Raw genomic sequence first — 24,345 nt, 5'->3', positions numbered from 1 at the left:
GTCATTTCAAAAGTGCACCACTGCACCCAGCTTATGAGAAGCTTGTTATTCTTATTCCCCCTCTGCATTCTAGTCCCTTTTCTCCACTGTGCAACCCCTGGCCCCATTCCCCATAGCACCCTTCTGTGTCTTTCCTTCTGGCCCAGATCAAAAGAAAAGGTGATGTTTGGGTATTAAATAACAATGGCAACAGTAGCCTAATAATGCAAGGCAACATTCATTACCTGTATGCTGGCGCTGAATTTGGACCCTCATTTAATGATCCCAGCCAATTACGAAGGCACTGCCAGTCATCTCCATTTTACAGGTTAATAAAGGGATTCATAAAGCAAAGGTTGAGACGCAGCCTTAGTCTAGCCCGCTTATGGGTTTCCTCTCTGTTGCTGAGTGACTGACTAGGTAGGTGACAAGAACACGTAGCAATGTGACGGCATTTATTGAACGCCAGCTGCTTTCAAATTATGTCACAACAACCACCTTCGGAGTCAGGCACAGGGTTTGTCTTAGAGATCATTTGATGGTAAGAATAGCGGCTCACTCAAAACAGCAGAAGGGAAAAGACAAGGGGCTTCCTCAGATGTCAGGGGAATATCTCAGAACCAGGGCGTGGGAGTGCAGCCCCAAGAGGGCTGTGAGCTCACCCTTCACAGGCGGGGGCCCTGTTTCCTTGTCTACATGCCCAGGACCCGCACGACAGGTTTGGCCTCCAGGTCCAACGGCCGTCCTGCTGGCTGACCAGGCAATTAACTTGCTTCAGTCCAGATGCTGCAAGGTGCACATTCCCTCTTAGACCTGATAGCTACTCCTACTCCAATTATCTGTGGCCTCCTGGAGCAGGGTGGGGCCCAATCAATCATGGCCACCCAGGCCTGTTCCTTCCAAGGGGGCCAAGAGGAGTAGATGTCTTTAGTTGGGAAATGCCTTGGCCTTAGGTGGATTCAAATTCAAGAACACCCCCAGCACATCAAACTGTCCTATGGACACCAGTTGCCCTGGTGGCCCCTAAATAAGAGAATACACAAGTTGTTCTAGAATCTATGGGTTCATGTGGCCCTGGAAAAATGATGTTAGAATTTTTAACACTGTTATGGCCAGGTATTTTATATTCAATATCTTTAATTTTTCAACACCCCCAATACAGTAACCTGCTATTGTCCTCATTTTACAGCTAAGAAAGCTAACGCTTAGTGTGGTACATGCCTGTGCAGAGGTCACCTGGGTGGTTAGGGTTTGGGCTGACACTTCATCCATGCCCACCTGATACCAGGGCCATGACCTTTCTACTATGCAGTGATGCCTCCTGAAGACCAATAATCCCAGCGTTCTTGGAGGCTGAGGCAGGAGTTTGAGCCCAGGCCGCACAACTTGGCAATTTAGGGAGATCATCTCAAAAAAAAAAATTAAATAAATAAAACAAAAGAAGGCAGCAAGGTAGAGGGATAAGTGAAATCCCAGCACTCAAAGTCACTGTGAGTTTGAGGCCAGTCTAGGCTACATAGTGAGACCCTGTCTCAAAAAGTACAAAAGACAAACCAAAGTTAAAAGAAACTCACCTAAATAAATCAATAAAATAAAAGGGTTGGAGATACAGCTCAGTGCAAAGGCCCTGGGGTGAAAAAAGGATTTTACTTTGATTCTCTTGGAATATATCTTCAACAAGGGTAAGGATTTTAATCTTCTTTCTTCACTGATATTTCAAGCTCTCAGAATATCTCTGGCACATAATAAGTGCTATAAAATTGTTGCGTGGACTCTGCATTGGTAACTTTTACACTTTGAGCTCCCCAAAGTCAGAACGCAAAGTTAATTTTCTACACCTTGAAAAATGATACCCTGAATACCCTGAGGTACTCTGTGGTTGTGCTTCTGGTCCCTAATCCCCAAAATCTATTTTATAAAAAATTTACTTTTAAGTTTCTATTAGTAAATGTCTGTGGTACCTAATGATTACATTCATCATGAGGAGCTGGTAAATGTACATAATGCATCTTAATTCTATTTACTTCCCTCCCCCACATCCCTCTCCTCCCTCCATGTCTTTGTCCTCTTCACATTTGCAAAAGACTTGCAGTTCCTACTTGTCTTTTATTTTGTTCTTTAAATTATTTATACTTTATGTTTCTCATGTAAGAGAAATCATGTGATACCTAAGTTGTATATTTGATGTATTTTTTTTTTTTAATTTTACCGGTACCAGGGATCGAACTCACGACCACAGGCATGCAAGGCAGGTGCTTATGCCACTGTGCTAAATCCCCAGCCCCTACATTTGATGTATTTTAGTAAAATTACCCAAAGTCCAGTTTTATGGGAAACATAAGGTGTCCTTCAATATGGAAAAGTCTAAAGGAAAGGGTGACCCTAGATCCCTCTGTTTCCTGTTTTGTGGATCTGACCTAGGATACTTAGCTCTGTGAGGGAAGCAGGTGCAGGAAAATTTCCCTAACCCTGGAAAATACATTTACTGGGGTCAGGAAATAGAATACTGAGGTCCTTTATTGATAGAAAAAAAAATTTTAATTTCCTCTGAATTTTCAGTCCCAAAGGTCAGTTAACCAAATCCTGAAACCCTTCCAGTGCCTTTTTCTACAGCAGTTTCCTGTGTCCTGAGTCACCCAATCAGCCTGCTCAGTCCCAGCAGGTGGGATAATAGAAAAGCACAGGTTTAGGGAAAGTCATGTGGAACTGGGTTCAGTCTTCCTGGCCAGCTGTGTGACCATGAGCAAATTAATGGGCGTTCATTAAATTTTTGTTTCCCATCTTCCTCCATCTTTCCCTGCCTTCTCTATCGATCCTGGTAGCAGCCTGCCCGCCGGCTCCTGCTAACCTTTGGACTCGGTGCATTTATAAGGTGGTCACAGCCCATTCTTTCCTAATAACTGAAAATCCTGGAGGCCCTCACCTCCCGCAAAGCACCCATAGAGGTGGCCTGGGGACACCTTCATTTCCTAGTGATGGGCTACATGTTACCTTCTTGGTGCAGACTCTAGAGCTTTGCTTGATATTTGAGCAAGAAAAGTCCTGGAAAAATAAAGCAAGTGAGTTCGTGCAGGTGCCTCACTTTGCTCCCCCTTGGGAGGAGATGCTGTTAAGAGCCAGCGCTGGGAAATCTGCTGTTGATAGAAAGAGCCCGACTGATATGATGCTCTTCTTGCTTTTATAGAAGCTGTAATGGCCCAAGGGAGCCATGAGTTTTTGGTCACACAGGTCAGCTGCAGCTACCGCTGTAATTGGCCAGACCACTTGATAAGCTGGTAGGAGAGTCCCAGGCTGGAATCTCCTGCGCTGTCCTCAGTAAACACCCACACAGATAGACTGTGTCTGGTACGAAGGGCTGCTGGCCCAAGATCATGCACAAGCTACTTTTTTGCCTTCCCTGTGCTGGAAGGGAATTGGCATTGAGCACAATCTTGCTCCTGCCTCTCATGGCTCATGAAGTACTCCAGGTTCTCTTAGGATGGAAGACATTCTTGGCTCCTCTCCTAATTTCTCAGGTATAGCACCTAACATTGGCGGACGTTTCGCAGGGAGTGGCTTTCAGGCCAGGGTGTGTTAGTTCATGTGAACAGGCTACAGCTACATGGTTTCAGGGCATAGCATGTTCACCGAGCCCACTCAGCAGCTGTGAGCTCCTTGAAACAAGGTGTGGTGTTTATTCATCTCTGTGTACCCAGTGTTGGCACAATCTTTGGCTAGCAGGATGATCTGTGAAGGATGGATGGATGGATGGATGGACGGACAGATGAATGGATACAAGGATAAACAAGAAAACAAATCTTTAGAATTGAGTCAACCACAATGAAGTTTACCCACGTTCTTCCCGTGATCACCATCCCTGACTCAGCCTCTCATCATCTCATGCCTAAATAATTTCAGAGTCTAAGGGAGAGTGGCCTGGAGGAACGAGTTCTAGACTAGACTAGGTGGCCCTGGATTTGAGCCATGTAAGTTGCTCTGTTGCCTTTGGGAGCTCCCTGAACCTTTCTGCTCTTCAATTTGTTCATGTGTAAGATGAATAGTTTGGGCTAAATGTACTTCAAGGACATTTCAACTCTAAAATTCTCAGCTGCCTCCTACCCAAACAACCCTGCAGATTAATTATAGTTGGTTACTGAAATTTAAAAGAAGATTTCAGCTAGAAATCCAAATTTCTCGCTACTTTCCCCAAACCAGAAGCCCTGACGGTATCAGCCTACCTTTTTTCCATGGCAACGGTCAGCGGGAGCTAAGTAACCGTTATCCCAGTCAGATGGGCGGGCAGTTTCTCCTGTGCCACCAGCTCCCTCCTGTTGCCTAATGTTCAGCCTGCCTTGCTCATTTTTGTTATCTACCTCATCTCTGGCCACTTATAAAACTTTAGAGGGTGGAAGAAAGGGCACCTGGGAGTAAGCTCTCTTGCCCAGCTGGCTTTGGGTGGCTGGGAGAGTCTTCCTAGGAAGTTAGTGACCAGGTATGAAAAGAAGTATTGGCTAGTGTCCTGGAGACTTTGTGGAGGCATTGGCCCTCCAGAGTTACTGAACTCTTGTTTGAGGAAGCTACTGGGTCAGCTCCTCCTCAGACCTATGTGGAGATAGGGGAGACCTCTGCAGGCCTTCTCCATAACCTCTTACAGCCACACTCCCCCATGCTGGACAGGGGGGCTCCGGCTCCATTGAGAACCTCGGCTGTGATGGTAATTCCTCCTTTTCCCGTGTCCAGCCTTGGTTATGTCTTTGGCACAAAACAGATCAGGCTGTTCTGTTGCAATGTCAACCACTTCCAGGCAGCATGGGGAGATGCAAGATCCCAGCTCTGCATGGTCAGTGACATGCACATTGTCCTGCTCACTCCTTCAGCCCCTCTTGTGCACCTGTTGCTGTAAACAGTTGCTTTTTAGGGCTCCCTGGAGTGACCTGTACCCTGCATCCTTGAAGAACCATGTCTAACATGGGGCTAATGTCTGCCCCAATATAAACCAGGCTGTGCCCTCTTAGTCCTCCTGTCAGAGCCCCGGACCCCTCTCATACCTGCGCACCCAGAGCAGCCTGCATTCCCCCAGCTACACGCTCTTCTCTCCTGAGTCCTGGTTTGTATGCTTTTCTTACCCTTGCTGCTTTGTAGTTGGGTCAGTTATTCTGTGGTCTGATGAAGCCAGTTGTGTGGGGTTTGTTTTCTTCGAATCACATCTGAGCCTGAGGGTGTGGCTTGCCTCAGTTGTGCATCAGGCACTTAGTGTTCTTGAGGTCCAGCGTTCAATTCCCCAGGATCAAAGAAAAAAAGTATATATCTTATTTCATTGGTTTGTATTTCTTATGGCCATGACTTGTCTGCTACCTTCCTTTCTAGTGTTTCTCGTGTGATGGTTGACATGTCTGAGGCCCAGTTTGCTTTATGACCATCCTATTTCTTTGAGAGACACCGAATTTTCTGGAAAGTTTTTGTTGTTTTTCTGAGTACTCTTCAATGCAAATGGTGAGTTTTTATTTATTTATTTATTAGTACTAGGAATCAAATTCACAATCTCATGCTTGCCAAGCAGGTGCTGTGTCACTGAGCTGTATCCTTGGCCCGTGAATCATGAATTTTTAGCAAAGTTGTATATTTTTTTAAGGATATTTACTCTTCCTGTGTATAAAAATAACTAACACATACAAATAACTAACATTTACTGAGCACTTATACTCTGTATCAGCCACCAAGTGAGATGCTAAAATTGCATGACCTCATTTCTGCCTCATGGCAACCCTACGAGGAAGATGTGGTTCCTGTCCTCCCTTGAAAAAAAAAGAAAGAAAGGCTTACAGAAATAAAACACTTTATCCAAGGTCTCACGACTACTAAGTGGAGGATATGGAATTCAAACTATTTCTCTCGGGTTCCAGAGTTTGAGCTCTGTGCTGCTCCTACTCAAGATCATCTTAGGAAGCTTGGGAAAAAGCAGAAAGAAAAAAAATAAAATTCATATATCCAGAGATGTACTATTAATATTTTGAATATTTTGTGCTTTTATTCCTTACATAGATGAATGTATACATTTTTGTTTCAAAGAGGAATTCTCACTGTGTCACTAGGCTGGGTATAGTCCTCTTGCTTTAGGCTCCTGAATAGTTGGGATCACAGGTGCAAACCATCATGATAGACTTGGTATGGGCATTTTTAAAAAACAGAACATTTAACTATAAAGCTACTGATTTAATCTTTTTCTACCTAACACTATATTACGAGCATTTTTCTGTATCCTAAGGAATTGGCCCCAAGTCAGCCCCTAACTCAGTTCAGTGGAATCCACTAATACAGACAAAAGATCAGTGTGCTTTTAGAAAAGAAATAGAGCAGTCAATTCCTCAAGGCTGTGCCTTGAAACTGACTGTCTGGAGCCAGCCTGGGTGGGGTGCAGGAATTTGAACCCAGATGACAGATCACAGAGGCGATCACAGATGTGACATGGCTTAGAACTCCTGGGTAGCCTTTGGGAGAGCCTCCTCCCTCTGCATGCCTGGACCCCATTCTAGGGTGGAGAAACTGAGCAGGCCAACGGGTGGGTGCGTTTGAAGTAGGGGTTAAAAATGCAAAGGCTCCGGGGCTGGGGATTTAGCTCAGCGGCATAAGCGCCTGCCTTGCAAGCAGGCAGTCGTGAGTTCGATCCCCAGTACCGATAAAAAAGAAAAAAAAAAAAGACAAAAAAAAAATGCAAAGGCTCAGCTTTATGAAAGACGTGGGACACCCTGAATCAAGCCCCCCTATAAACCGGTGAGTGGGATTACTCATTCATGGCAGAGAGGCTGGCTCTTCCTCTGGATTTGAGCTCTCACACTGGCCTCTGCTAGGGAAAACCAAGAGACTTTCCTGCCTTCATTCTTCTACATGGACAGGGATGAATGCAAGTTAAGTGCAGTAGAGATTTACTTTTATTTTTTATTTAAAATTGTCATTTGTTTTTGTGATCCAGGGACTTGAACTCAGAGCCTTTGCACTGAGCTACATCTCCAGAGCTTTTTATTTTTTTTATTCTGAGACAGATTCCCTCTTGCTAAGTCACTAAGCTTAAGACTCAAGCTTGCATTCTTCCTACCTCAGCCTCTTAGAGTCCTGAGATTATAGGCATGTGCCACTACAACTGGCTTGCCACTATATTTTTAATGAAACTTGTAAAAAAACACCTCAAAAGCTCATCCATAAAGAGCAGGGAGGGAAAGGTAGAAAAGAGTCAGGGAGATCAAGCTGCTATCACCAACCAAAAGCTGATTATCAAACCTAGGGCTGGAAGTGAAGCCAATGTCTAGTGTGTACAATGGGGACAGAGAGCTCTATGTCTTTAATAGGCCACTTGACACCTTCAGCAGTTAGGATGCTTCAGCAGTTAGAGTGGCAGCCTCTGGAAGGTTGTACCAATTGGCTACTTAAAATCAGGACTGACAAACAAGCCAAGCAGGCTAGTACATGTCTGTATCCTAGAGTACAAGTTATAGCCCAGTTGTAGCTGAGCCTTGAACCTAGTGAGATCTTGTCTCAAAATAAAATAGGATTGGGGGTGCAGGTCAGCATTAGAGATTGCTTGCCTAGTATTTGCAAGGCCCTGGGTGCGATCCCCAATACTTCAAAAGAGAAAAAGCAATAACTAAGGCCTCTGCAACAATGCACCCTTGTCCAAGGCATGTCGGTATGCATGTACGGTACAGAATGGGGGCTGGGACATGGCATCTCAGGTTCATCCACCAACTGGCACCACCTTCTGTGTGATTCCAGGAAGGTCTGGGACCGCTTTTGTCTACCCCTAATCCCTGCAGGGCTCACCTTTCACTTTTCTCCTTCCTGGGCATCTTGGAGAGGATGTGGGGGAGGGAGAGAGCCTGATCAGGAATAGGGAAAGAGAGGTTTGGGGTTTCTAGCATGAATATAGAGGGTTCTGCATTATTACATTGGTTGACTCAAAGTCTCCTGTAACAACAGGAAGAGAACCGTGTGTTGTTATGGGACAGCCCCTTTAACTGCTGAAACAACCTTTTCACTCCTTAAAATAGATCAGCTGGTGTGGACCAGGGATGTAGCTCATTGGTAGAGCACTTGGCTGGTGTGTGCAAGGTTCTGGTTTCAACCCTGAATTCTACCAAAAAATCATATATATATTCATTCCCAAAATCATACTTTACAAGATTATTACAAGAATTACATGAGAAAATGGATGTGCAAGTGCTGTGTATGCCAGAGAGCACCTACAAACACCTCAGCTAGTTATGAAGATGTAGTATGGGAAATGCCCTCTTTGTGCTCCCTACCATCCTGAGGTTCAGGCCTTTCTCCAACTCCGATATAGTTCGAACCCTCTCTTGACTAGGTGCGAACTTGCCCTGTTGGGATGGGAGATGGTCCGAGCAAGTGTGAGTGGGACACTGAAAAATGAAGGGACATTAAAATACTAAATGTCCCTTAGTTGACTTTCCACTCTTGATCCTGTTACTAGCAGCAGTATAACGCCAGCAAGTCACTTAACCCTTGAACCTCAGGTCCTAACCACACCATCTGTCTCTAACCACAAAGAACTGTCCTGTTCCTTTAGCGGGACTAGAAATCCGAAGTGAAGTGCTCTGAAAAATGTAAAGTGCTGCGAACCAGATTAGGTGTTCAGAGACTGGAAGGCTTGAAGTGCAGGAAACCTTGGACCCCTGACAGGCAGGTGACACCTTCCACCCTGGACCCAGTCTCCCCAGGGGTAGGGGAGGTGGGATGCTCTCTACATTGCCTCCCCTCTTCCCCGCTGCTGAGTGAGGGTCACTGCACACTCCCTTGGGCACACTTCCCCTGCCTGGAGGTCTTCCATCCTCACAGCCCAGTCATTCCAGTTTTTGCCCTTGACCTCTCACCGCGCATCCCTTGATTAATCACTGATTGAAAGGATGGGGCTGGGCCCTGGCTCCCTGGTTGAGTTGGTGTTGGCAGCAGGATCAGTTTTGTTTCAGAGAGGCCGACTGAGGGCGGGGCGGGCCCCCTAGCGGTGCCAGGTACCTCCCCACGGTTCTGTCTGCAAGGCAAGAGTCTTGGGGTCCAGAGCTGGCCGCGGGGGTCACCGATTCCCCCGCGAAGAGCGATCCCTGCTGCAGGTTGAAGCCAGCCTGAGTCAGTTTGGCCTCTTGGTTGAGGCTTAGGCAGTGGCTTTTCCTGCTGATCCCAGACATGGGGCGGGCTGGGTAGGGAATGCCCAGCCAGGGGGTGGACTGGATGGATAGGGTGGGAGGAGCCGCACAGAGCCTCCGCCCCGCAGACCCTGCCGCAGACCCCGCCTCCGTCAACTCCTGCCTGGGTGGAACTGATCTCCTTTTAGGGCCCAGGAAGTTTGCGGAGAGGGATTTGGGTTTGGTCCCGGGCGGTTTTATTGTGGATCTTAGAGATGCGCTTAGACTGGGGCTGGCTGGCGGCTGTCCAGAGCCCAGTCTCCTTCCATTGTTAAGCGCGGTGACTGCTGCAGCCCTCCCTACGCAAAGCCCCAGCCCCGCCGGCTCCTCTCTGCCTTGCTGCTGTGCTTTCCCCTTGTGACTCAGGGTCCTAGACGGGGGACTGCGACCAGCGCCTCTGTCCTGCTGCTTTATTGCCACCCCAGGTCGGAATTCCCAAATTCATTAATTCCTGGTTGTTTCTTAGTAAGCTGAGCTGTTCAGATGCAGCATACAGCTCCGACTGAGGTGTTTTGGGTCTTTGCGCTGGGCTACATCCCTAACCCATCTTATTTCTACTTTGTATTTCAAGAGAAATTCTCCCAAAGTTGTTAAGTCACCCTGAGTGGGCTTGAACCTGAGACCCTGAGTCAGCCTCTCTGAGTGCTGGTTGTTGAAGGACAATTTTAGGCCATAAAATTGTCAACAAAACTTCACGTCCAGAAGAGAGTCTTGCTACCTTTGGAGTGTGTAAGTTAAAAAAAGGGGGTTGCAGGTGGAAACTCGTTTTTCTTCTCTCTCTCTCTCTCTCTCTCTCTCTCTCTCTCCTTCTCTGGCCTACTTCTATCCCTTTTGCTTCATTTCTCAGATGCACAAAATTGGATACATCTAAAGTCAAGGTTCATAATATTTTGCTCACTAGCTTGTGCCTTTTTGATTCTTTTTATTATGGCTTATTAATGTATTTGAACTACTGGAACCCACAACCCAAGCCAAAACCAGACTGTTATCATTAACTTTTGTCCTTCTAAGTGCCCTTCCTGACTCTCTGCCTCGTCACCCATCACAACCACTATCTGAGGTTTTTGGGCATCAGTTTGTTGATAAACATGTCTAAAGAAATACATTATTTAATTTTATTTTCCTTTAAAAATGTTCTATGTACACCCTTGTCGGACTTGCTTGTTTCATTTGGTACAGTACTAAGATTCATCCTTGTTGAGTATAACTACAGTTCATCCGTTTTCACCGCTATATAAAATTCTACTGGCCAAGCAGCAGCCTTTTCAGCATAAAGAACAGTGCTGTCTCACAAATTCCTGCGTGTGTCATAGGTTGCATGTGTGTGAGTTACTCATGGGTGCAGCTCTTGGAGTGGAATTGCTCAGTCTTGGTGTGTGAGTATTCAACTGTACAGCACAATGACACATTGTGTCCATAGTCTGTGGTAGGCTTTACTCCTACTAGTCATGTATAAGAGATGCTATTGATCCACATCTCTTCTTAAAGTTTCTGATTTGCATTTTCTAATTAGCAATGAAATCGAGCAACAGAAATGACACTTCCACTCAGACTTAACAGAAATTGTAGGTATTCGCATTTTCAGAAACAGAAAATAAAAGATACATGCAATATGTTAAAACAAATAAGAGGATATTTGAAAGAAAATGGCAAAAACTCAGCTGACCAGGCAGACAGGGCAAAGAACCAAAGAGGACTTCTAGCTGGGGATTTAGCTCAATGGCATGGGCGCTTGCCTGCAGGTGCAAGGTCATAAGTTTGATCCTAGGTAGCTCATGCCTATAAGTACTCTGGGAGGTAAAGGCAGCAGGATCAGCAGGATCCTTGTGCGTTCAAGACCAACTTGGGCTACAAAGTGAGCTCAAGGCCAACCTTAACTGCATAGAGAGACCCTGTCTCCAAAAAAAAAAAAAAAAAAAATGAAGAATGGAATAGAGAAAATTGACATGTATTTATATATTTATTTTTGGTGACAAGATCTCACTATGTAGTTCAGAATATAGGTCTTGAACTCACTACGTAGTTCAGAATGTAGGTCTTGAATTTACTGTGTAGTCCGGGTTGGCCTCAAACTCATGGCAATCCTCCTGCCGTAGCTGTAACCTTTCAAATGCCAAGATTACAGGCATGCACCAGCACCCGCAACTTGACATATAATAATGATATAATTCCCACTTTGCAGGGAAAGTACTAAGGGTTAATGGCCAAAGCTAACTCCCCCAGCCCTTTGAAAATTGACACATGGCTAGATTCCATAGTATATTGGAGCTAATGATAAAAATTATTAAATTACAAGGTATTTCTGACAAAATATGTATTAGATGAAAGAGATAAAAATAAAATACATGGGAGAGGCATAGAGAAAGGAGCCAAAGTTGACAAAGTTTTCTATAAATGCCCAGCCAGAGAGTAAGTATTTTAGGCTCTGTGGCCACATGGTCTCTTTTGGAACTGCACAGCCCTGCCATTTCAGTTGAAAGCTACCACAGACTGTATGTAAATGAATGGGCGTGGTTATGTGCAATGAAACGTTCCATACAGACACAGGCAGCAGATCAGATTGGGCCCACATGTCACAATTTGCAGACCTCCAGAATTGAGTAAAAAGATCCCCTACACACGTTTAATGAGTGCTCTCTAGAAGGAGATAATGGAGAAAGTAGGAGCATGAAATATTTGCAGAAGTGATGTTGAGGAGTTATTGAAATATAAGCGTCAAATGCATGAGACTTAATTTGCCTTATGTATAAACTTGATTACATTGTAATGCACCTGCAAAACACCAAGGTTAAATAAGTTTAGGGTAAATCCAAAAGGCAGAGAATGAGTGAGTTAGGGGCTAGAGGTATAGCACAATGATATTGCGGTTGGAGTGGTTCTGTCCCCATCCCTAGCAGGAAAGAGAGAGGAGAGAGCAAACACTTAGGGCTGGATCTCCAGCACCACATATATGTACACATGCGAAACCAGAAAGCAAGACGAGGTGTTACACACCAGTTATCCCCACACTATGGGGTGCTGAGGCAGAAGGATCCTGGGTTGGAGCCCAGCCTAGGCAACTCAGATCCTATCTCAGAATGAGAAACAAAGGGCTGCTGATATAGCTCAGGCACAGTGCCTGCCTAGCAAGCACAAGATTCTGAGTTCGATTCCTGGTACCAAACCAACAAGGCAGGTAGTGAATTAAATGGGCATAAATATAAATTCTAGTCTAAGGATTTGGAAATTGGAGCTCTGAAAGAACTTGATAAAAAGAAGCACATATAAAGCCCACCTCTTTTACTTAGGAACTTTTTGACTGTGAGCATAGAATATGCCCTCTCAGTTTTCTTTAATGTAGACATAAGCCAGACAATGTTTGACACAGAATAAGCTCATCAAATTCTAGGTGATCCCTAATGGGGACATGTTGTTGGTAGGGGATTTCTCCAAAGTCACCCAGTGTGAAGGCCTAGATATTTAAGATTCAAGCTTCTCTCTCTCCTCTACCAAATGCTATACTAATCTTTACCTTCTGACTGGTGAGAAGATCCTAGTGGCTCTCTACCCAACAGGTGTAAAAGGCTGATTGACAGCATTCAGTGCCTATGTTTCCTAGAAAATAAGACCTAACGGAAAATGAGGCCTAGACGGTTGTTACCATGGGGACGGCCATGCAAATTAAACCTCACTGTTCTTTTGCTCCATGGCTACTCTATAATGGACACAGGTAAGGCAAAGACAGGCTGATTGGGGCTGGCAATTTTTATCTCTAGTTTTCAAGGCTGATTATTTTCAGGGTTATTTCACAGTTGCTATATCTGGTTGTTTACTAGATGGTAGCATTGTGTGTTTCTACCTAGATTATTTGTGAAATGTGTATTATTGTTGTTCCCATTCTATCAATACCAGAACTGAGAATCCGGAGACATTGACTTTCCCAAGGCCAAGCAGGAAGTCATGATCCATCTGTATTTGGGTCTAGCTTCATTCACTGAGCCAGTGTGCTGGACCACTGCAGTGTACTTTAAGAGGTGGCTGGTCCCTGAGAAAGAGCCCTGATGGCTGGCCGAGGTGGTGCATGCCTGTAATCCCAGCTTTCTGGGAGGCTGAGGTTAAGAGGATCCCAGGTTCAAGTCCAACCTAAGAAACTTAGTGACTTAGTAAGACCCTCTCAAAGTAAAAATGAGCTACAGTGTAGCTCAGTGCAAAGGCCCTCCTTCAATCCCTAGTAGAACAGCAACAGGGGAAGAAGCCTAATGTTTACAAAGCAGCTCACAGGCTCTATCACGGGAAGCAGGTGGCCTTTCACTCTCATGACCATGACGGGCTGGTCTGGTGACAGTGCAGCTGGGGTGCCACAGACCTGAACTCAGTTCTTGGGTCTGCTTCACCACCTTCCTCACCTATCTGTATCAGCACTGCTTTTGTATTTGCTTAAATATACAAAACATGCCGTGCATAATGGCACACACACATGTAATCAGTTACTTGAGAGTCTGAGGCAGGTGGATTGAAATTTCAAGGCCAGCTAGGCAACTTAGCAAGATATAAAGTACTGAGGATGTAGCTCAGTGGTAGAGCACCTCTGGGTTCAATATCAGTACAGCCCCCTCAAAAAAAAAAAAAGCCCATTAAACAATTTTTAGGTATACAATTAGTTCATACCGTGTGCAACCATCACCCCCATACCCTCAGAACTTTCATTCACCCAGACTCTGCCCTTGTTGTAGTGTAACCCCCACTCCTCTGTCCACCCTCTGGTAACCTCCACTCTCTTCCTATCTCAGTGAATTTGCCTATTCTAGGAACTTCAGGTAGGTGCAATACATGGTGTTTGACCTTTTATGTTTGGTTTATGTCGCTTAGCAGGATGTTTTCAAGGCTTTTCTATGTCATAGCATGTGTTGGACTTTCCTTCCATGAATAATTCCATGAGATGGATCTACAGGGCTCTTGGCTTATCTGTTCCTCTGCCAGTGACGTCTCTTTCTCTTTCGTTCTTTTTTTTGGGTGGGGAGTACTGAGGTTTGAACTTAGGCCTTCACACTGGGTTACAGTCTCAGCTGTTTATGTTTGTTTGTTTGGTCGTCTTGAGAAAGTGTCTCACTAAGTTACTGAGTTACCCAGTCTGGGCTCAAGCTTGCAGTCCTCCTGCTTCAGCCTCCCATTTATGCATCACTCTGAAAGGTTTTCCTTTCTTTAATCAGGCTCTTTAGAGCCTGTATGCATAATCCCAATGCATACAAAGAGAAAACCTAGTTCCTAAAGTGAGGTGCTGAAGGTCCTCTCCCCATGGTAAGTGGAGAACATAGAGAATCTGTTTATAAACTCTGCTCAGAGGCCTCTTCTGGGCTTCACTTTGCAGAGTTCCCTTCTCAACAGGAACTCAATGTGCATGACCTTACCTGCACCCACAGGCACTGGCTGGAGAAAAGGGGTGGTCCTGGGTCACAACCTGGCCTATGCCCACTTGTCCTGGGAAAGAACTACACACACACACACACACACACACACACACACACACACACACACACACCAGGGGTCTTGTTTCCCAGAGTCTAGGAAATGGCAGCTTCTCTCCCTCCAGCTCCTCTCATGTTTTGGGGGTTTCCTTGATTTTCATTTTTTACATTTTCTCCCATTAGCAATCTTAGTCATTCTGACTCCCCTGCTTGGCTTCAGAGCCCTTCTGTCTTTCTCTATGGACTGTCCTATAATCACAGGCCTTCATGGGTGTGTCCTGTCATCTTTATTTAGACTTCTCTGGACTGGGAGTTCCCTCTCCCTTTCTCTGACTCTTCCTCTGGCCTCTCCCTTTTGCACCCATTCCGTGTACCAGAAGCTGCACAGCTTCTGTCTCTAGACCACAGTCTGCACCCTCAAGGTGTCCACAGCTACTGAGGATGACACATACAGGCATCACACGTACACTTAGCATGTCTCACATTCACCTCTGGGAGGAAGGAGGAGAAATCTATTTTAATCCTCTGAGCTCATCAGGACTGGAATCCCCCAGCTCCAGTGCCCTGCTCAGGCCTAAAATGATCTGACTCTCATGGAGGGTACTTTTCTGTTTTCTGATGAATTGTTTGTCTTCACTTCCTTTAGAGGACTTCAGAGCTTGTAGTATATCTTAGCTGCTTCTGGTCTTTCTGTGGTTGCACAGCCTTAGCTGGGTGAGTCACATTATCTTTAAGATCTCATGTTATAAAATCTGTGGACGGAATAATATCATCAGTCCTGTCTATCTTAAGATTATAACAAAGATCAAATGTCATAGTGCTTTGAAAATGGGAAGCATTACCCCAATATGAATTCTTACCTCAGTTTCTGACATCACTCGATGAGGAACTGCAGGCAGATCGATTTCCCAGATAATAGCTGGAAAAGTCAGAGATTCTGGTGGAGTCTATGAAAAGGAAAAAGCAGTGTCTTCCTGGTCCACAGAGCCAGGATGGACCTGGACTGGGAAAGACAGGAACAAGGTAGCCAGAGACAATGGGAGACTCCAGCAACAAGCCAAGGCCTTTGGTGAGGATGACCAAGTAGGAAAGGAAGAGGAAGAACAGATTGGGAAGGGCTGTGAGAAGCAAGTGCTTACCCAGGAGAGTAGGCCTGGCATCTTTTTTATCTGAGACAGGGTCTCGCTATGCAGTTCAGGCTGGCCTTGAGCTCTCTTTGTAGCCCAGACTGGTCTCAAACTTGCAACGATCCTCCTGCCTCAGCCTTCTGAGTGCTGGCACTCCAGGTGTGCACCACCATGCCTGGCTCAGATCTGTCATCTCTAGGCCTGCTTCTGGTACATTCCTAATTAAACTGGATTCACTTCTGGTTTTTTGTCAGTCCTTAAGGTCTTGTGGCCCAAGGAAATGTGCCAGATTGACAGCATCTTTAATAAAGATTTTAGAAAGATGAATATAGCTCAGGGTAGCCTGGTTCTTGAGCAAAAGACAGTGTGGACTTTGTCTCTGAAGGAGCTCTTTACCTGGTGTCTAGGTGCAGTCACACGCAAAACACAGTTGTGCAGGTAGCAGCTCTAGAAAGACACAAGTGAGTTCCCGTTTGTTCAGCCCATGCTGTAGGTGAGCTTTCTCCTGCTTGATGGCCATAAGCCTGCCTGCAGTGTAGACCCCAGGGGCATGGTTACATTTGACACCTAATTCGGGTTTTTGCCTCGTTTGCCCCTTTCTCCATCCTGCTTTCTGATATCAACTGTTTGCCCCGTGCCTAGCACAATGTATAGCTCATAGTTGCTTAAATAGGAAACCAAGGGGTTTGTATCAGATTGACCCTGCAGTCCCCCTGCAAAGCTGTGATTCTGAAGTTTTGATTTGTTTGATGTGGTTGGTGGGGAAAGCAGGGGGACTTGCTCCTTGAAGAGGCCAGGGACTTTGTTTAATTACTTGTAATGAATTGTGATTAAGTCTCCTGGCCTTGGTCAGCTGAGCCTGGGTCCCCTCTGCTTTGAGAAAGTGGCAGAGTGTAAGGGTACTCCATCTCAATCCTAACCCTAAACAGCTCTGTCTCCTTGTCACCTCTCCAGTGGAAGCCAAGCTTGGCGCAGGCTCAAGGGAGAGCATGGTGGAGAAAATTCCTAGGCCAGGTGGCCACATTCAGCTGACAGCTCCTGCTGGGAGGACATGTTAGCATTTTGGTGCTTTACATGGTCCTGCCCAGCTGGCTCCTTTGGAACGAAAGTCGAAAAAGTCCTGAGCAACCAGGGGCTTAGGGAAGCGGTGTACTGATGCCTGTGCAGGGGTCAGCAGTAGGACAGACCTCCATCCCGAGGGACAGTGCCTCCACACATCTCTTCTGGGGATACTGACCTCATCTGCCTGGTGGAGGCTAGACCTCAAGCTTTGGAGGCCCTTGGCTTTACCAAAGTGCCCCTCGGTTTTGGCTCTGGTATCCCCTGCCTCTAGGTTTGGCTGGTGGGCTGTGGTACAGATGAGAGGCACTCCTTTTCCTGTTAGCTTCCTAGGTGACTCTTACCTCCAAATCAGGCTGTATGCTCTGGAAACAGGCTTTCTTCTAGTCCCTCAGGAAGCGTGGGAGTTGTCCAGGCTGCCTGGGTTCTCTCGCTGCTTCTGTAACCTTCTCATTTTGCCATATCCCTCTGCTTTCCTGGATCTAGAAGCCAGTCTCTAGGAAGAAAAAGGCAGCATTCCTCTGCCCTTCTTTAGACCAAACTTCTGTTTGTCCTTTTGGGAACCATGGTAACCTGTTGTAGCATGTTGGAAGCTTGGAAGTCAGTGTATCAAAGCCTGCAAGTTCTCCAGCGCTTTCCCCCTGGTCCTGGGGATTGAACTCCAGGTCTTACACTTAGCTACATCAGCAGCACCCCGGCCCACACACACACTTTTGTGTGTGCTAAATAAACTTGTGACTGGCCTTAAACTTGTACTCCTGCCTCGGCCTCCCATGGGATTCCAGGCATGTCGGGCCACATTTGGATATAGCACTTTTTTTCTCCAAAAGGAAACAGGGCCACTGATTTTTCAGATCTGTTTTTTCTCCCTTTGTAGAAAGTTTCAAAAAGTATCCCAGCCTCTAAGCAACCCTTTCCCAAATAGGTTAGCAGAGGGGGTGCGCTGTAGAGTCTAGAGTAGGTGTGGACAGGACCTGTGGGAATGGACTAACAGGGCCGAGGGACTCCAGTGTGTCTATACTTGTTCTTTCTCCTGGTGCTGGAGGTGGCAATCCTTTAGCTAACACCAGCTTTTTTTCTTGTTCTTCTCCTTGACATGTTTGTGTTTCTTGCTCTGGTGCTACCTTTTAAAGGCCCAATCTGGGAACCCAGGGAGCAGCGATGATTAACTGCAGGAGCTCAGTGGAAGAATTCCACAGCCTTAGACGGCAAAGTTTCCATAGCCTCGCCGTCCGCCCGGGGTGCCCCCCATGAAGGAGAGTCCTCTGTCTTGGCTGCTGTGAAGGAGTGCGGGGCGAGAGCTGGCCAGCGTGTCCTCGGCTTCTCTTTGGATCCCGCTGCTCCCAGAGAGGGCTCAGTGCCCGAGACCCTGGAGGAAGAGCAGCCCTTCTCCCCTGCTGAAGAGGGCTGTTCCCTGGTGGTGGAGACCTTGCTAATTCGGAACAGCTGGCCAGGGTGTGTGAGGCTGGAGAAATGGGAAAGCTCTTTCTGGCTGGCTTGTGCAGGGTTAGACATTAGGCAAATAGTGTGAGATGCACCCAAAACTTGACTCTGCCCTGTTAGGATGCCTGTTACTATTGCTCCTCTGGTTTCTCTGCAAATCCCTGCACAGTGGTGGGAGAGATATGAGGCAGCTTGTCACAGGGAGTTTGAGTGCATCCCCTGTATACATGTTCCCTATATAGGTCCTGTGGGCTCAGAGTGGAGCAGAGCAGGGACAGTTAAGCCACCTCAGAGCTTGTGGTTGCAAAGGACCAGCTCATCGTCTTCAGGGTTTGGATTTTTAGCTTCCGTGGGAGCATGGAAAAGTCTGATTATAGCTCGGCTGCCTGTTCTGTTTAGTCTCCTGGCATCTTCCCCGTTTAGGCCAGGCCCCTATCTCTGTTAGATTGGGCACTTGGCTTTTGTTTTTAATTCATAGGAATGTTTTTGTAGCCTTCCGATTCTCTCATCTCTGTTAGGGGTCCTCATTTCCGCATCCTTCGTGATAGCAGTTGGTTTTAAGCATAGTTAGATGCAGCATAAATATTTGATTTAGCCAGGCAAACTCCAGATGGGCTTGGGAGAATGCAGAGTGGTCATACATAGTGTGTCTGGACCATCATCCATGACTCCAGGGACAGATCATCCCTGTGCTGGTGCCAGCGGAAGGCCCTACAAGTGCCTCCCTTCCTTCTGGCACTATTTTCCTCCCCCCTTCCACTTCGTGAATCAACGCAGAATCATACAGGGCTGCTTGAATTCAGAAATCGTCCAGGTAAGGAGAATGAAACACCATCTCGTTAGGTTGACTCTGGGACTGTGGAAAGAGAATGAGACGAGACTGAGATTTTGAAATGGGCAAATTTTGTGTGGGGAGGGGTCACACCTAGATAGGAAGGAATTAAGCCAGAGGCTTGGGAATGAGCTTGAGAGTAGAAAACCAGGAGGTGGGAAGAGTAGTAGTAGGTGTTTTTCCCATGATTCTTTACAATTCAGTGTTAATTTACTCCCTACAGATGTCCCCACCGCTGCAGCTACCCCCCAGTCCTCCTCCAGGCTTTTCCTTGGAGGTATTGTAGTGCTGTTCGGAATGCTGTGTGTGGGAGTTAGATGGAGTGGGTTACATTTCCTTCATTGCTCCCTGGAGGGTAGATAATCCCAACAGTGATGGCTCAGCCCCCACCCCGCACACCAACAACTCTGTTCTGGAGAATAAGGCAGAAGAAAGATTGCAGGCTGGTCACCAGGGCCTAAGGACAGAGGAGACAGGGCAAGTGCTGAAGGGGTGCTTGGACCTTGCAATAGCTCATTCTCTCTGGAGAGTGGTTCCCTCTCGGACTTCCCTACTCTTCTGTCTGTTGGAAATGAAAACGTATTCAAGCAGAAAGGATGATTCATTCATTAATTCCACATGGTGAGCCAGGCCCCAGGCTGAGGCTGGGTTCTAGAGGCGATACAGTCTTTCTGCTCACTTGAAAGAAAAATACACAATTCCTCTGCTTTCTCTCTCCTGAGAGACTTCCATCTACAGTGACCAGCTGAGGCTGAGTCACCTCTTTGCCTGCCCTTTGTCTCTTCCAACAATGGGCCCTGTGTCCATCACCGTGGATCGGAGCCCTTTGAACAGACGTTCTTTATAGCTCAGGAGTTTTGGAAGCTTATGGTACCTTAGGATTCTGAGACAGGTCTACATCTTTGTCTTTTTACCTGTTCTCAGGTAGAGGCCTCTCAGCTGGAGTTAATGCCCCTAGGCCCTAGGAGAGTCACTCTAGTTATCTGGAACATGGTTGGGAGTGGGTGCCCCACTACCAGCTTGCCCCCCTCTGTCCAGGACAATACCCCTTCCTCCTCTGGATCCTTCCTTCACCTCCTCCTCTTTCCTGTTTTACCCTCCAGAAACTGGAGAAGCTGATGACAGTGGGTTTGACAGGCTTAGAAATTCTGCCTGCTGTGCTCTTTTGACCTTAAGGTGCTGCCAACACTGATATCTGTCCCAAGTTCTGATTTTTCCAACAAGACTTTTGTCAGCTAACTGGCACTGTCAGTCGGACTTTGACCTCTCCTAGAGCAGCAAAAGGATGCTTTCCTCCTGAGGTCATCACCACCCTTTCCCTCTCCTGCCCTCTCGTCACTGTGGGGCTTGATTCTGTATCCCTTCTGAGCCATGGTGGTATCTGGGAGGCATTCGTTTATCTTATGAGATGGAAGCAATTGGAGTAATCTCTAGAAATTTGTTCTTTTTAACACTGTCCTAACCTTATTTTTTATCTGATTAATATGCCCATCAGCCGTGGGAGGTCTTTTTCCTCCTAATAAGTATATACTCAAAAAGGAGCTAAAGTGAGGTGTGGAAAAGAGGGCTGATCCAATCCTACAGCATCTGTTTTATTCCAACCAGCTGTTCCTGGAAGGTGACTCTCATAGATGCCATTAAGTGATTAGCATCTTATAGCATATTTATCAGAGTTAGTACACACTTGGAGCTTAGCTCTGCATGTGTTTACATATCAGCTAGTGACTTGCCCCGCTTGAGCTCCCTATGACCTATGGCCCATTTATTTTTCTTGTCGGTTATTTTGTTTTTTGGTGGAAGAGTAGACAAGGCAGAGGGCCGTAGTGGCCCCATCCAGGTCACCGTGGAGATAGAAGGGCCTAAGGAGGAATCAACCTCGCTTTTGATCATCCTGCACCTGAGGATGAACTTTGAATGCCCACTCTAGAGGTGCCCACCATCCTTACTGTGACCTTAAATACATTTTTCTCTCTTTTTTTTTTTTTTGTCTTTTTCTTTTTTATCGGTACCGGGGATCGAACTCACGACTGTCTGCTTGCAAGGCAGGCGCTTTTGCCGCTGAGCTAAATCCCCAGCCCCCATAAATAATTTCTGCTTTTTTTTTTTTTGTCTTTTTTCCTTTTATCGGTACCAGGGATCGAACTCACGACCGCCTCCTTGCAAGGTAGGCACTTATGCCGCTGAGCTAAATCCCCAGCCCCAATACATTTTTAAATGTAAGAAGATGCCTTCATCCCAGGGCTCCCCAAGGAATAGGAATTAGATGGAAGTTCTCTGGGCAAGCTGAAGGTCTGCGTCTCTTCAGAGGCATCTTACTAACTTGTCCAAGCCTCCAGCTGGGTGTGACCAGGCTCGGGGTCAAGTGGCCCACAGAACAGGTGGGAACTTTGAGGCTCTCTTTCCAGGACTCCGGATGGGAGGATCTTTGCTGTCTTCATTCTGAGTGCAGTCTGTGGGGGCACAGGGGACGTTAAGAAATGCTGGAGGAAGAAAACAAAGGGGAATTGTCTCAGTCCTCAGAACAGTAACAAGGTGACAAGAAGCTGGAACTTGGCCTTTCTCCTCAGTGAGCTGGGGTAAGCACCCACCTCAGCCCAGGTGATGGGCACCTCGGTGGCCGGAAGCCACACTTGCCTTTCTCAGCAAGTCCCCACTCTGGTCTTCCCCTTTCTGGCTCAGGTGGTTGGTGCTCTATTTTCTACCTGTAGACTTAGCTTCTGAGAAAGTCGCGGTGGCTCCCCGCTCCCAACCCTGACCTTTGTTTTTTTTAAAGCTGTTTTAGGGGGATGGGAAAGGAAACTTTAAAAGTAAAATAATAAAAAACAGACCACTCTGCTATTACAGGCACATAAATAGCTTCACCATAGCCGAACTGCACACTCACTTTGCCATAGCAACTGAAAACGAGTGTTTATAACAGCCTGTCAGCCGGCCTGGAAAACAGCTGCTGGGAACCCGTGGGCAGGCTCCCCTGCAGGTGTCCCCCCAGCGGTGGCCTGGCCCTTCTGCTGGGGCTGTGGGGGATGGCAGGGAAAAGGCAGCTGGGTCCAGGTGTGTGTGTGTGTGTGTGTGTGTGTGTGTGTGTGTGTGTGTGTACGCACGCGTGTGCATGTGGGGGGGGGAGCTATAGGCAATGATGAGTTTCTTTGCTTCCTGCCCCACCTGCTGCTTGTCCCTGACCACCCCTCATCTCCCCTGGCAACATGCAAAACAGGAGTGGGAGGGGCTTAGCTGAACTTGAAAGGACTGGCAGCCATCAGCCTCAGGAGGGAGCTGGCTTTCAGTTTCTGAATAAACCTGGGCTTCTGTGGCATCACCTCAAGTCCTTTTCTTCTAGGACTGAAAAGTGACCGGCTTGCTTGGGAGTTCACCGGTCTTTCTGCAAGGGGCCACACTGAGGCAAGGGAAGCAGAGAGGAGCCTCCCCAGAGGCTGGAGGAGGAAGAGGAGAACTACTCAGAGAGAAAAGACAAGTCCTTTGGTGTGGAGCGGGGTGGGGGATTGGTCAGACTGGAGTGTGGGCTGTGGAGGAGTTAGAGGTTCACCTGAGGTTGATGACTCAAAGTGTGATCTGCACAGTCCTCAAAAGGTGGCCCCTGGACCAGCCTCATCCATCAGTTTGTTAAAGAACTTATTAGCAATGTACATTCGTAGGCCCACCGTAATCTGAATCCAGGAGGCCAGCAGTAGGTTTTCACCAGCGTCCAGAGTCTGAGAACCGCTGTTCTAAAGCATTGAATGCAAAGGGCACATGGCCTGTCCAGTCTGCACAGCCCTGGTCTGACGTGGTGGCTCCAGTCTTTGCCACATGTCATGAAGAAAAGTGAAACAGGGACAGAAAGATGACAAGTGATTAGGGAGTATCTCTGACTACGTTTGTTTTTTTAGTTTTTATTATTTTATTGTATTGTATTTTGCAGTACTGGGAAGTGACTCCAGGACCTTTGCACCGAACTGCATGCCCAGCGCTTTTTATATTTTTTATTTTGAGGGAAGACATCACTAAATTGCTAAACAGCTTAGGCTAGATTTAAACTTGTGATCCTCCTACCTCAGCATCCCAGTGTGCTGGGGCTATAGACATGGGCCACCATGCCTGACTTTCTCTTTCTTAATAAACCCCATCTTTTCAGCATGGATCCCTTGCTCTTTTGCTGAGTTACAGGAATTAACTGGGCTGAAAGATGGCTGGACTAGGTAAAGGGAAAATGGGGGACCCTCTGTTCTCTGTGCAGGTGATATTGTCATGGATAGAGAGTGGGGAATGGGAGTGTTGGCCAGGTGTAATGGACACCATGATACCTGGAAAGGGTCTAGGCACACAGGAATGTCACCTTGCTTCCTGTTCTGCTGCACCCCAGGACATCGAGCCCCTCAGTCAGAGCCAGGCAGCTTTCCCCTCACCCAGTGGGTCCACCAGAACCCAACCCAGTGGGTCTACCAGAACCCAAGGCCTGGGGTCAACCAGCTCCTGACTTCTATGGGCGAGAGAGATTGACCCTCCTCTCTCTCTCTTCAAGAGCATGACATGATTCTGCCGAGATTTATTTCTAAAAATAACCCCAGATCCAATCCAGCTGCTAAAAAACTCCTTTGTTCCCTTGGAACCAAAATGAGGAATAACCACAGCAGCCCCAATAAAGGCAGTCTGTGTCACTGAAGAGAGTACCCACACAGCACTCTTAGATATCCCTGCCCACGGCCCACGTCCTGGCTGTGGCCTCGTAGCTCTCTGTCCCAGTTCTGGTGAGCAGCAGGCCCACTGGTGAACCCTTACCCTGGGCACTTCTCATGGTCAGGTGGGAGGTGTGGGGAGGTTGCCAGCCCTTCACTGAACAATAGACCTTCCAGATAGCACCATCACAGCCCACTAACACCCACTCCTGCCCTCCTTACCAACAGAAGGTTATTCTTGCTTTTCATTCTCTTTATTATTTTGATCTCAAATTTGCTGTGAACAGCCCTCCATTGACACATACAGCACAGAAGGATACGGAGATGGCCTGGGCCAGTGTCACCTAGGTGATCTGGAAACCTTCCACGTGGTTCTGGACCCCAAAGACTTCCTTTTCCATCTTGATAATATTGATGCTCTACTAAGACAGAGCAAGGGCATAGGGTTGCTCTGTTAGGACCATCCCTACTTTCTCCCACACACTGGTTCCCCACCCATGCCAGGGAGCTGCCTGTCTCCATCAGCTTCCCAGGGCCTCTGAGGCAGGCCAGATGACCAGGAGCCGGCTGTCAACCACGGGGCTACTCTTGATATCACTGTCTGAAGAAAGTTTGTCC

General features: G+C 46.9%; 1 protein-coding gene and 1 long non-coding RNA gene across 5 annotated transcripts in view; one reads left to right on the top strand and one right to left on the bottom strand.

The window, feature by feature from the left end:
* The window catches only part of Atp2b4 (ATPase plasma membrane Ca2+ transporting 4), a 100,426-nt gene that overhangs the window by 14,143 nt on the left and 61,938 nt on the right, over positions 1–24,345 (top strand). The window lies entirely within an intron of this gene.
* LOC111758252 (uncharacterized) lies at positions 10,381–17,355 on the bottom strand. The gene is made up of 3 exons (XR_010044476.1): positions 17,124–17,355; positions 15,454–16,167; positions 10,381–15,345 (listed from the first exon to the last, which is right to left on the bottom strand). It is a non-coding gene; the product is annotated as an uncharacterized LOC111758252 (long non-coding RNA).

Source organism: Cavia porcellus, unplaced genomic scaffold (assembly GCF_034190915.1).
Source record: "Cavia porcellus strain 051 isolate PalLab524CR breed Dunkin Hartley unplaced genomic scaffold, mCavPor4.1 scaffold_29, whole genome shotgun sequence".
In the NCBI taxonomy this organism is placed as follows: Eukaryota; Metazoa; Chordata; class Mammalia; order Rodentia; family Caviidae; genus Cavia; species Cavia porcellus.
This window is presented reverse-complemented; position numbering and strand designations above follow the sequence as displayed.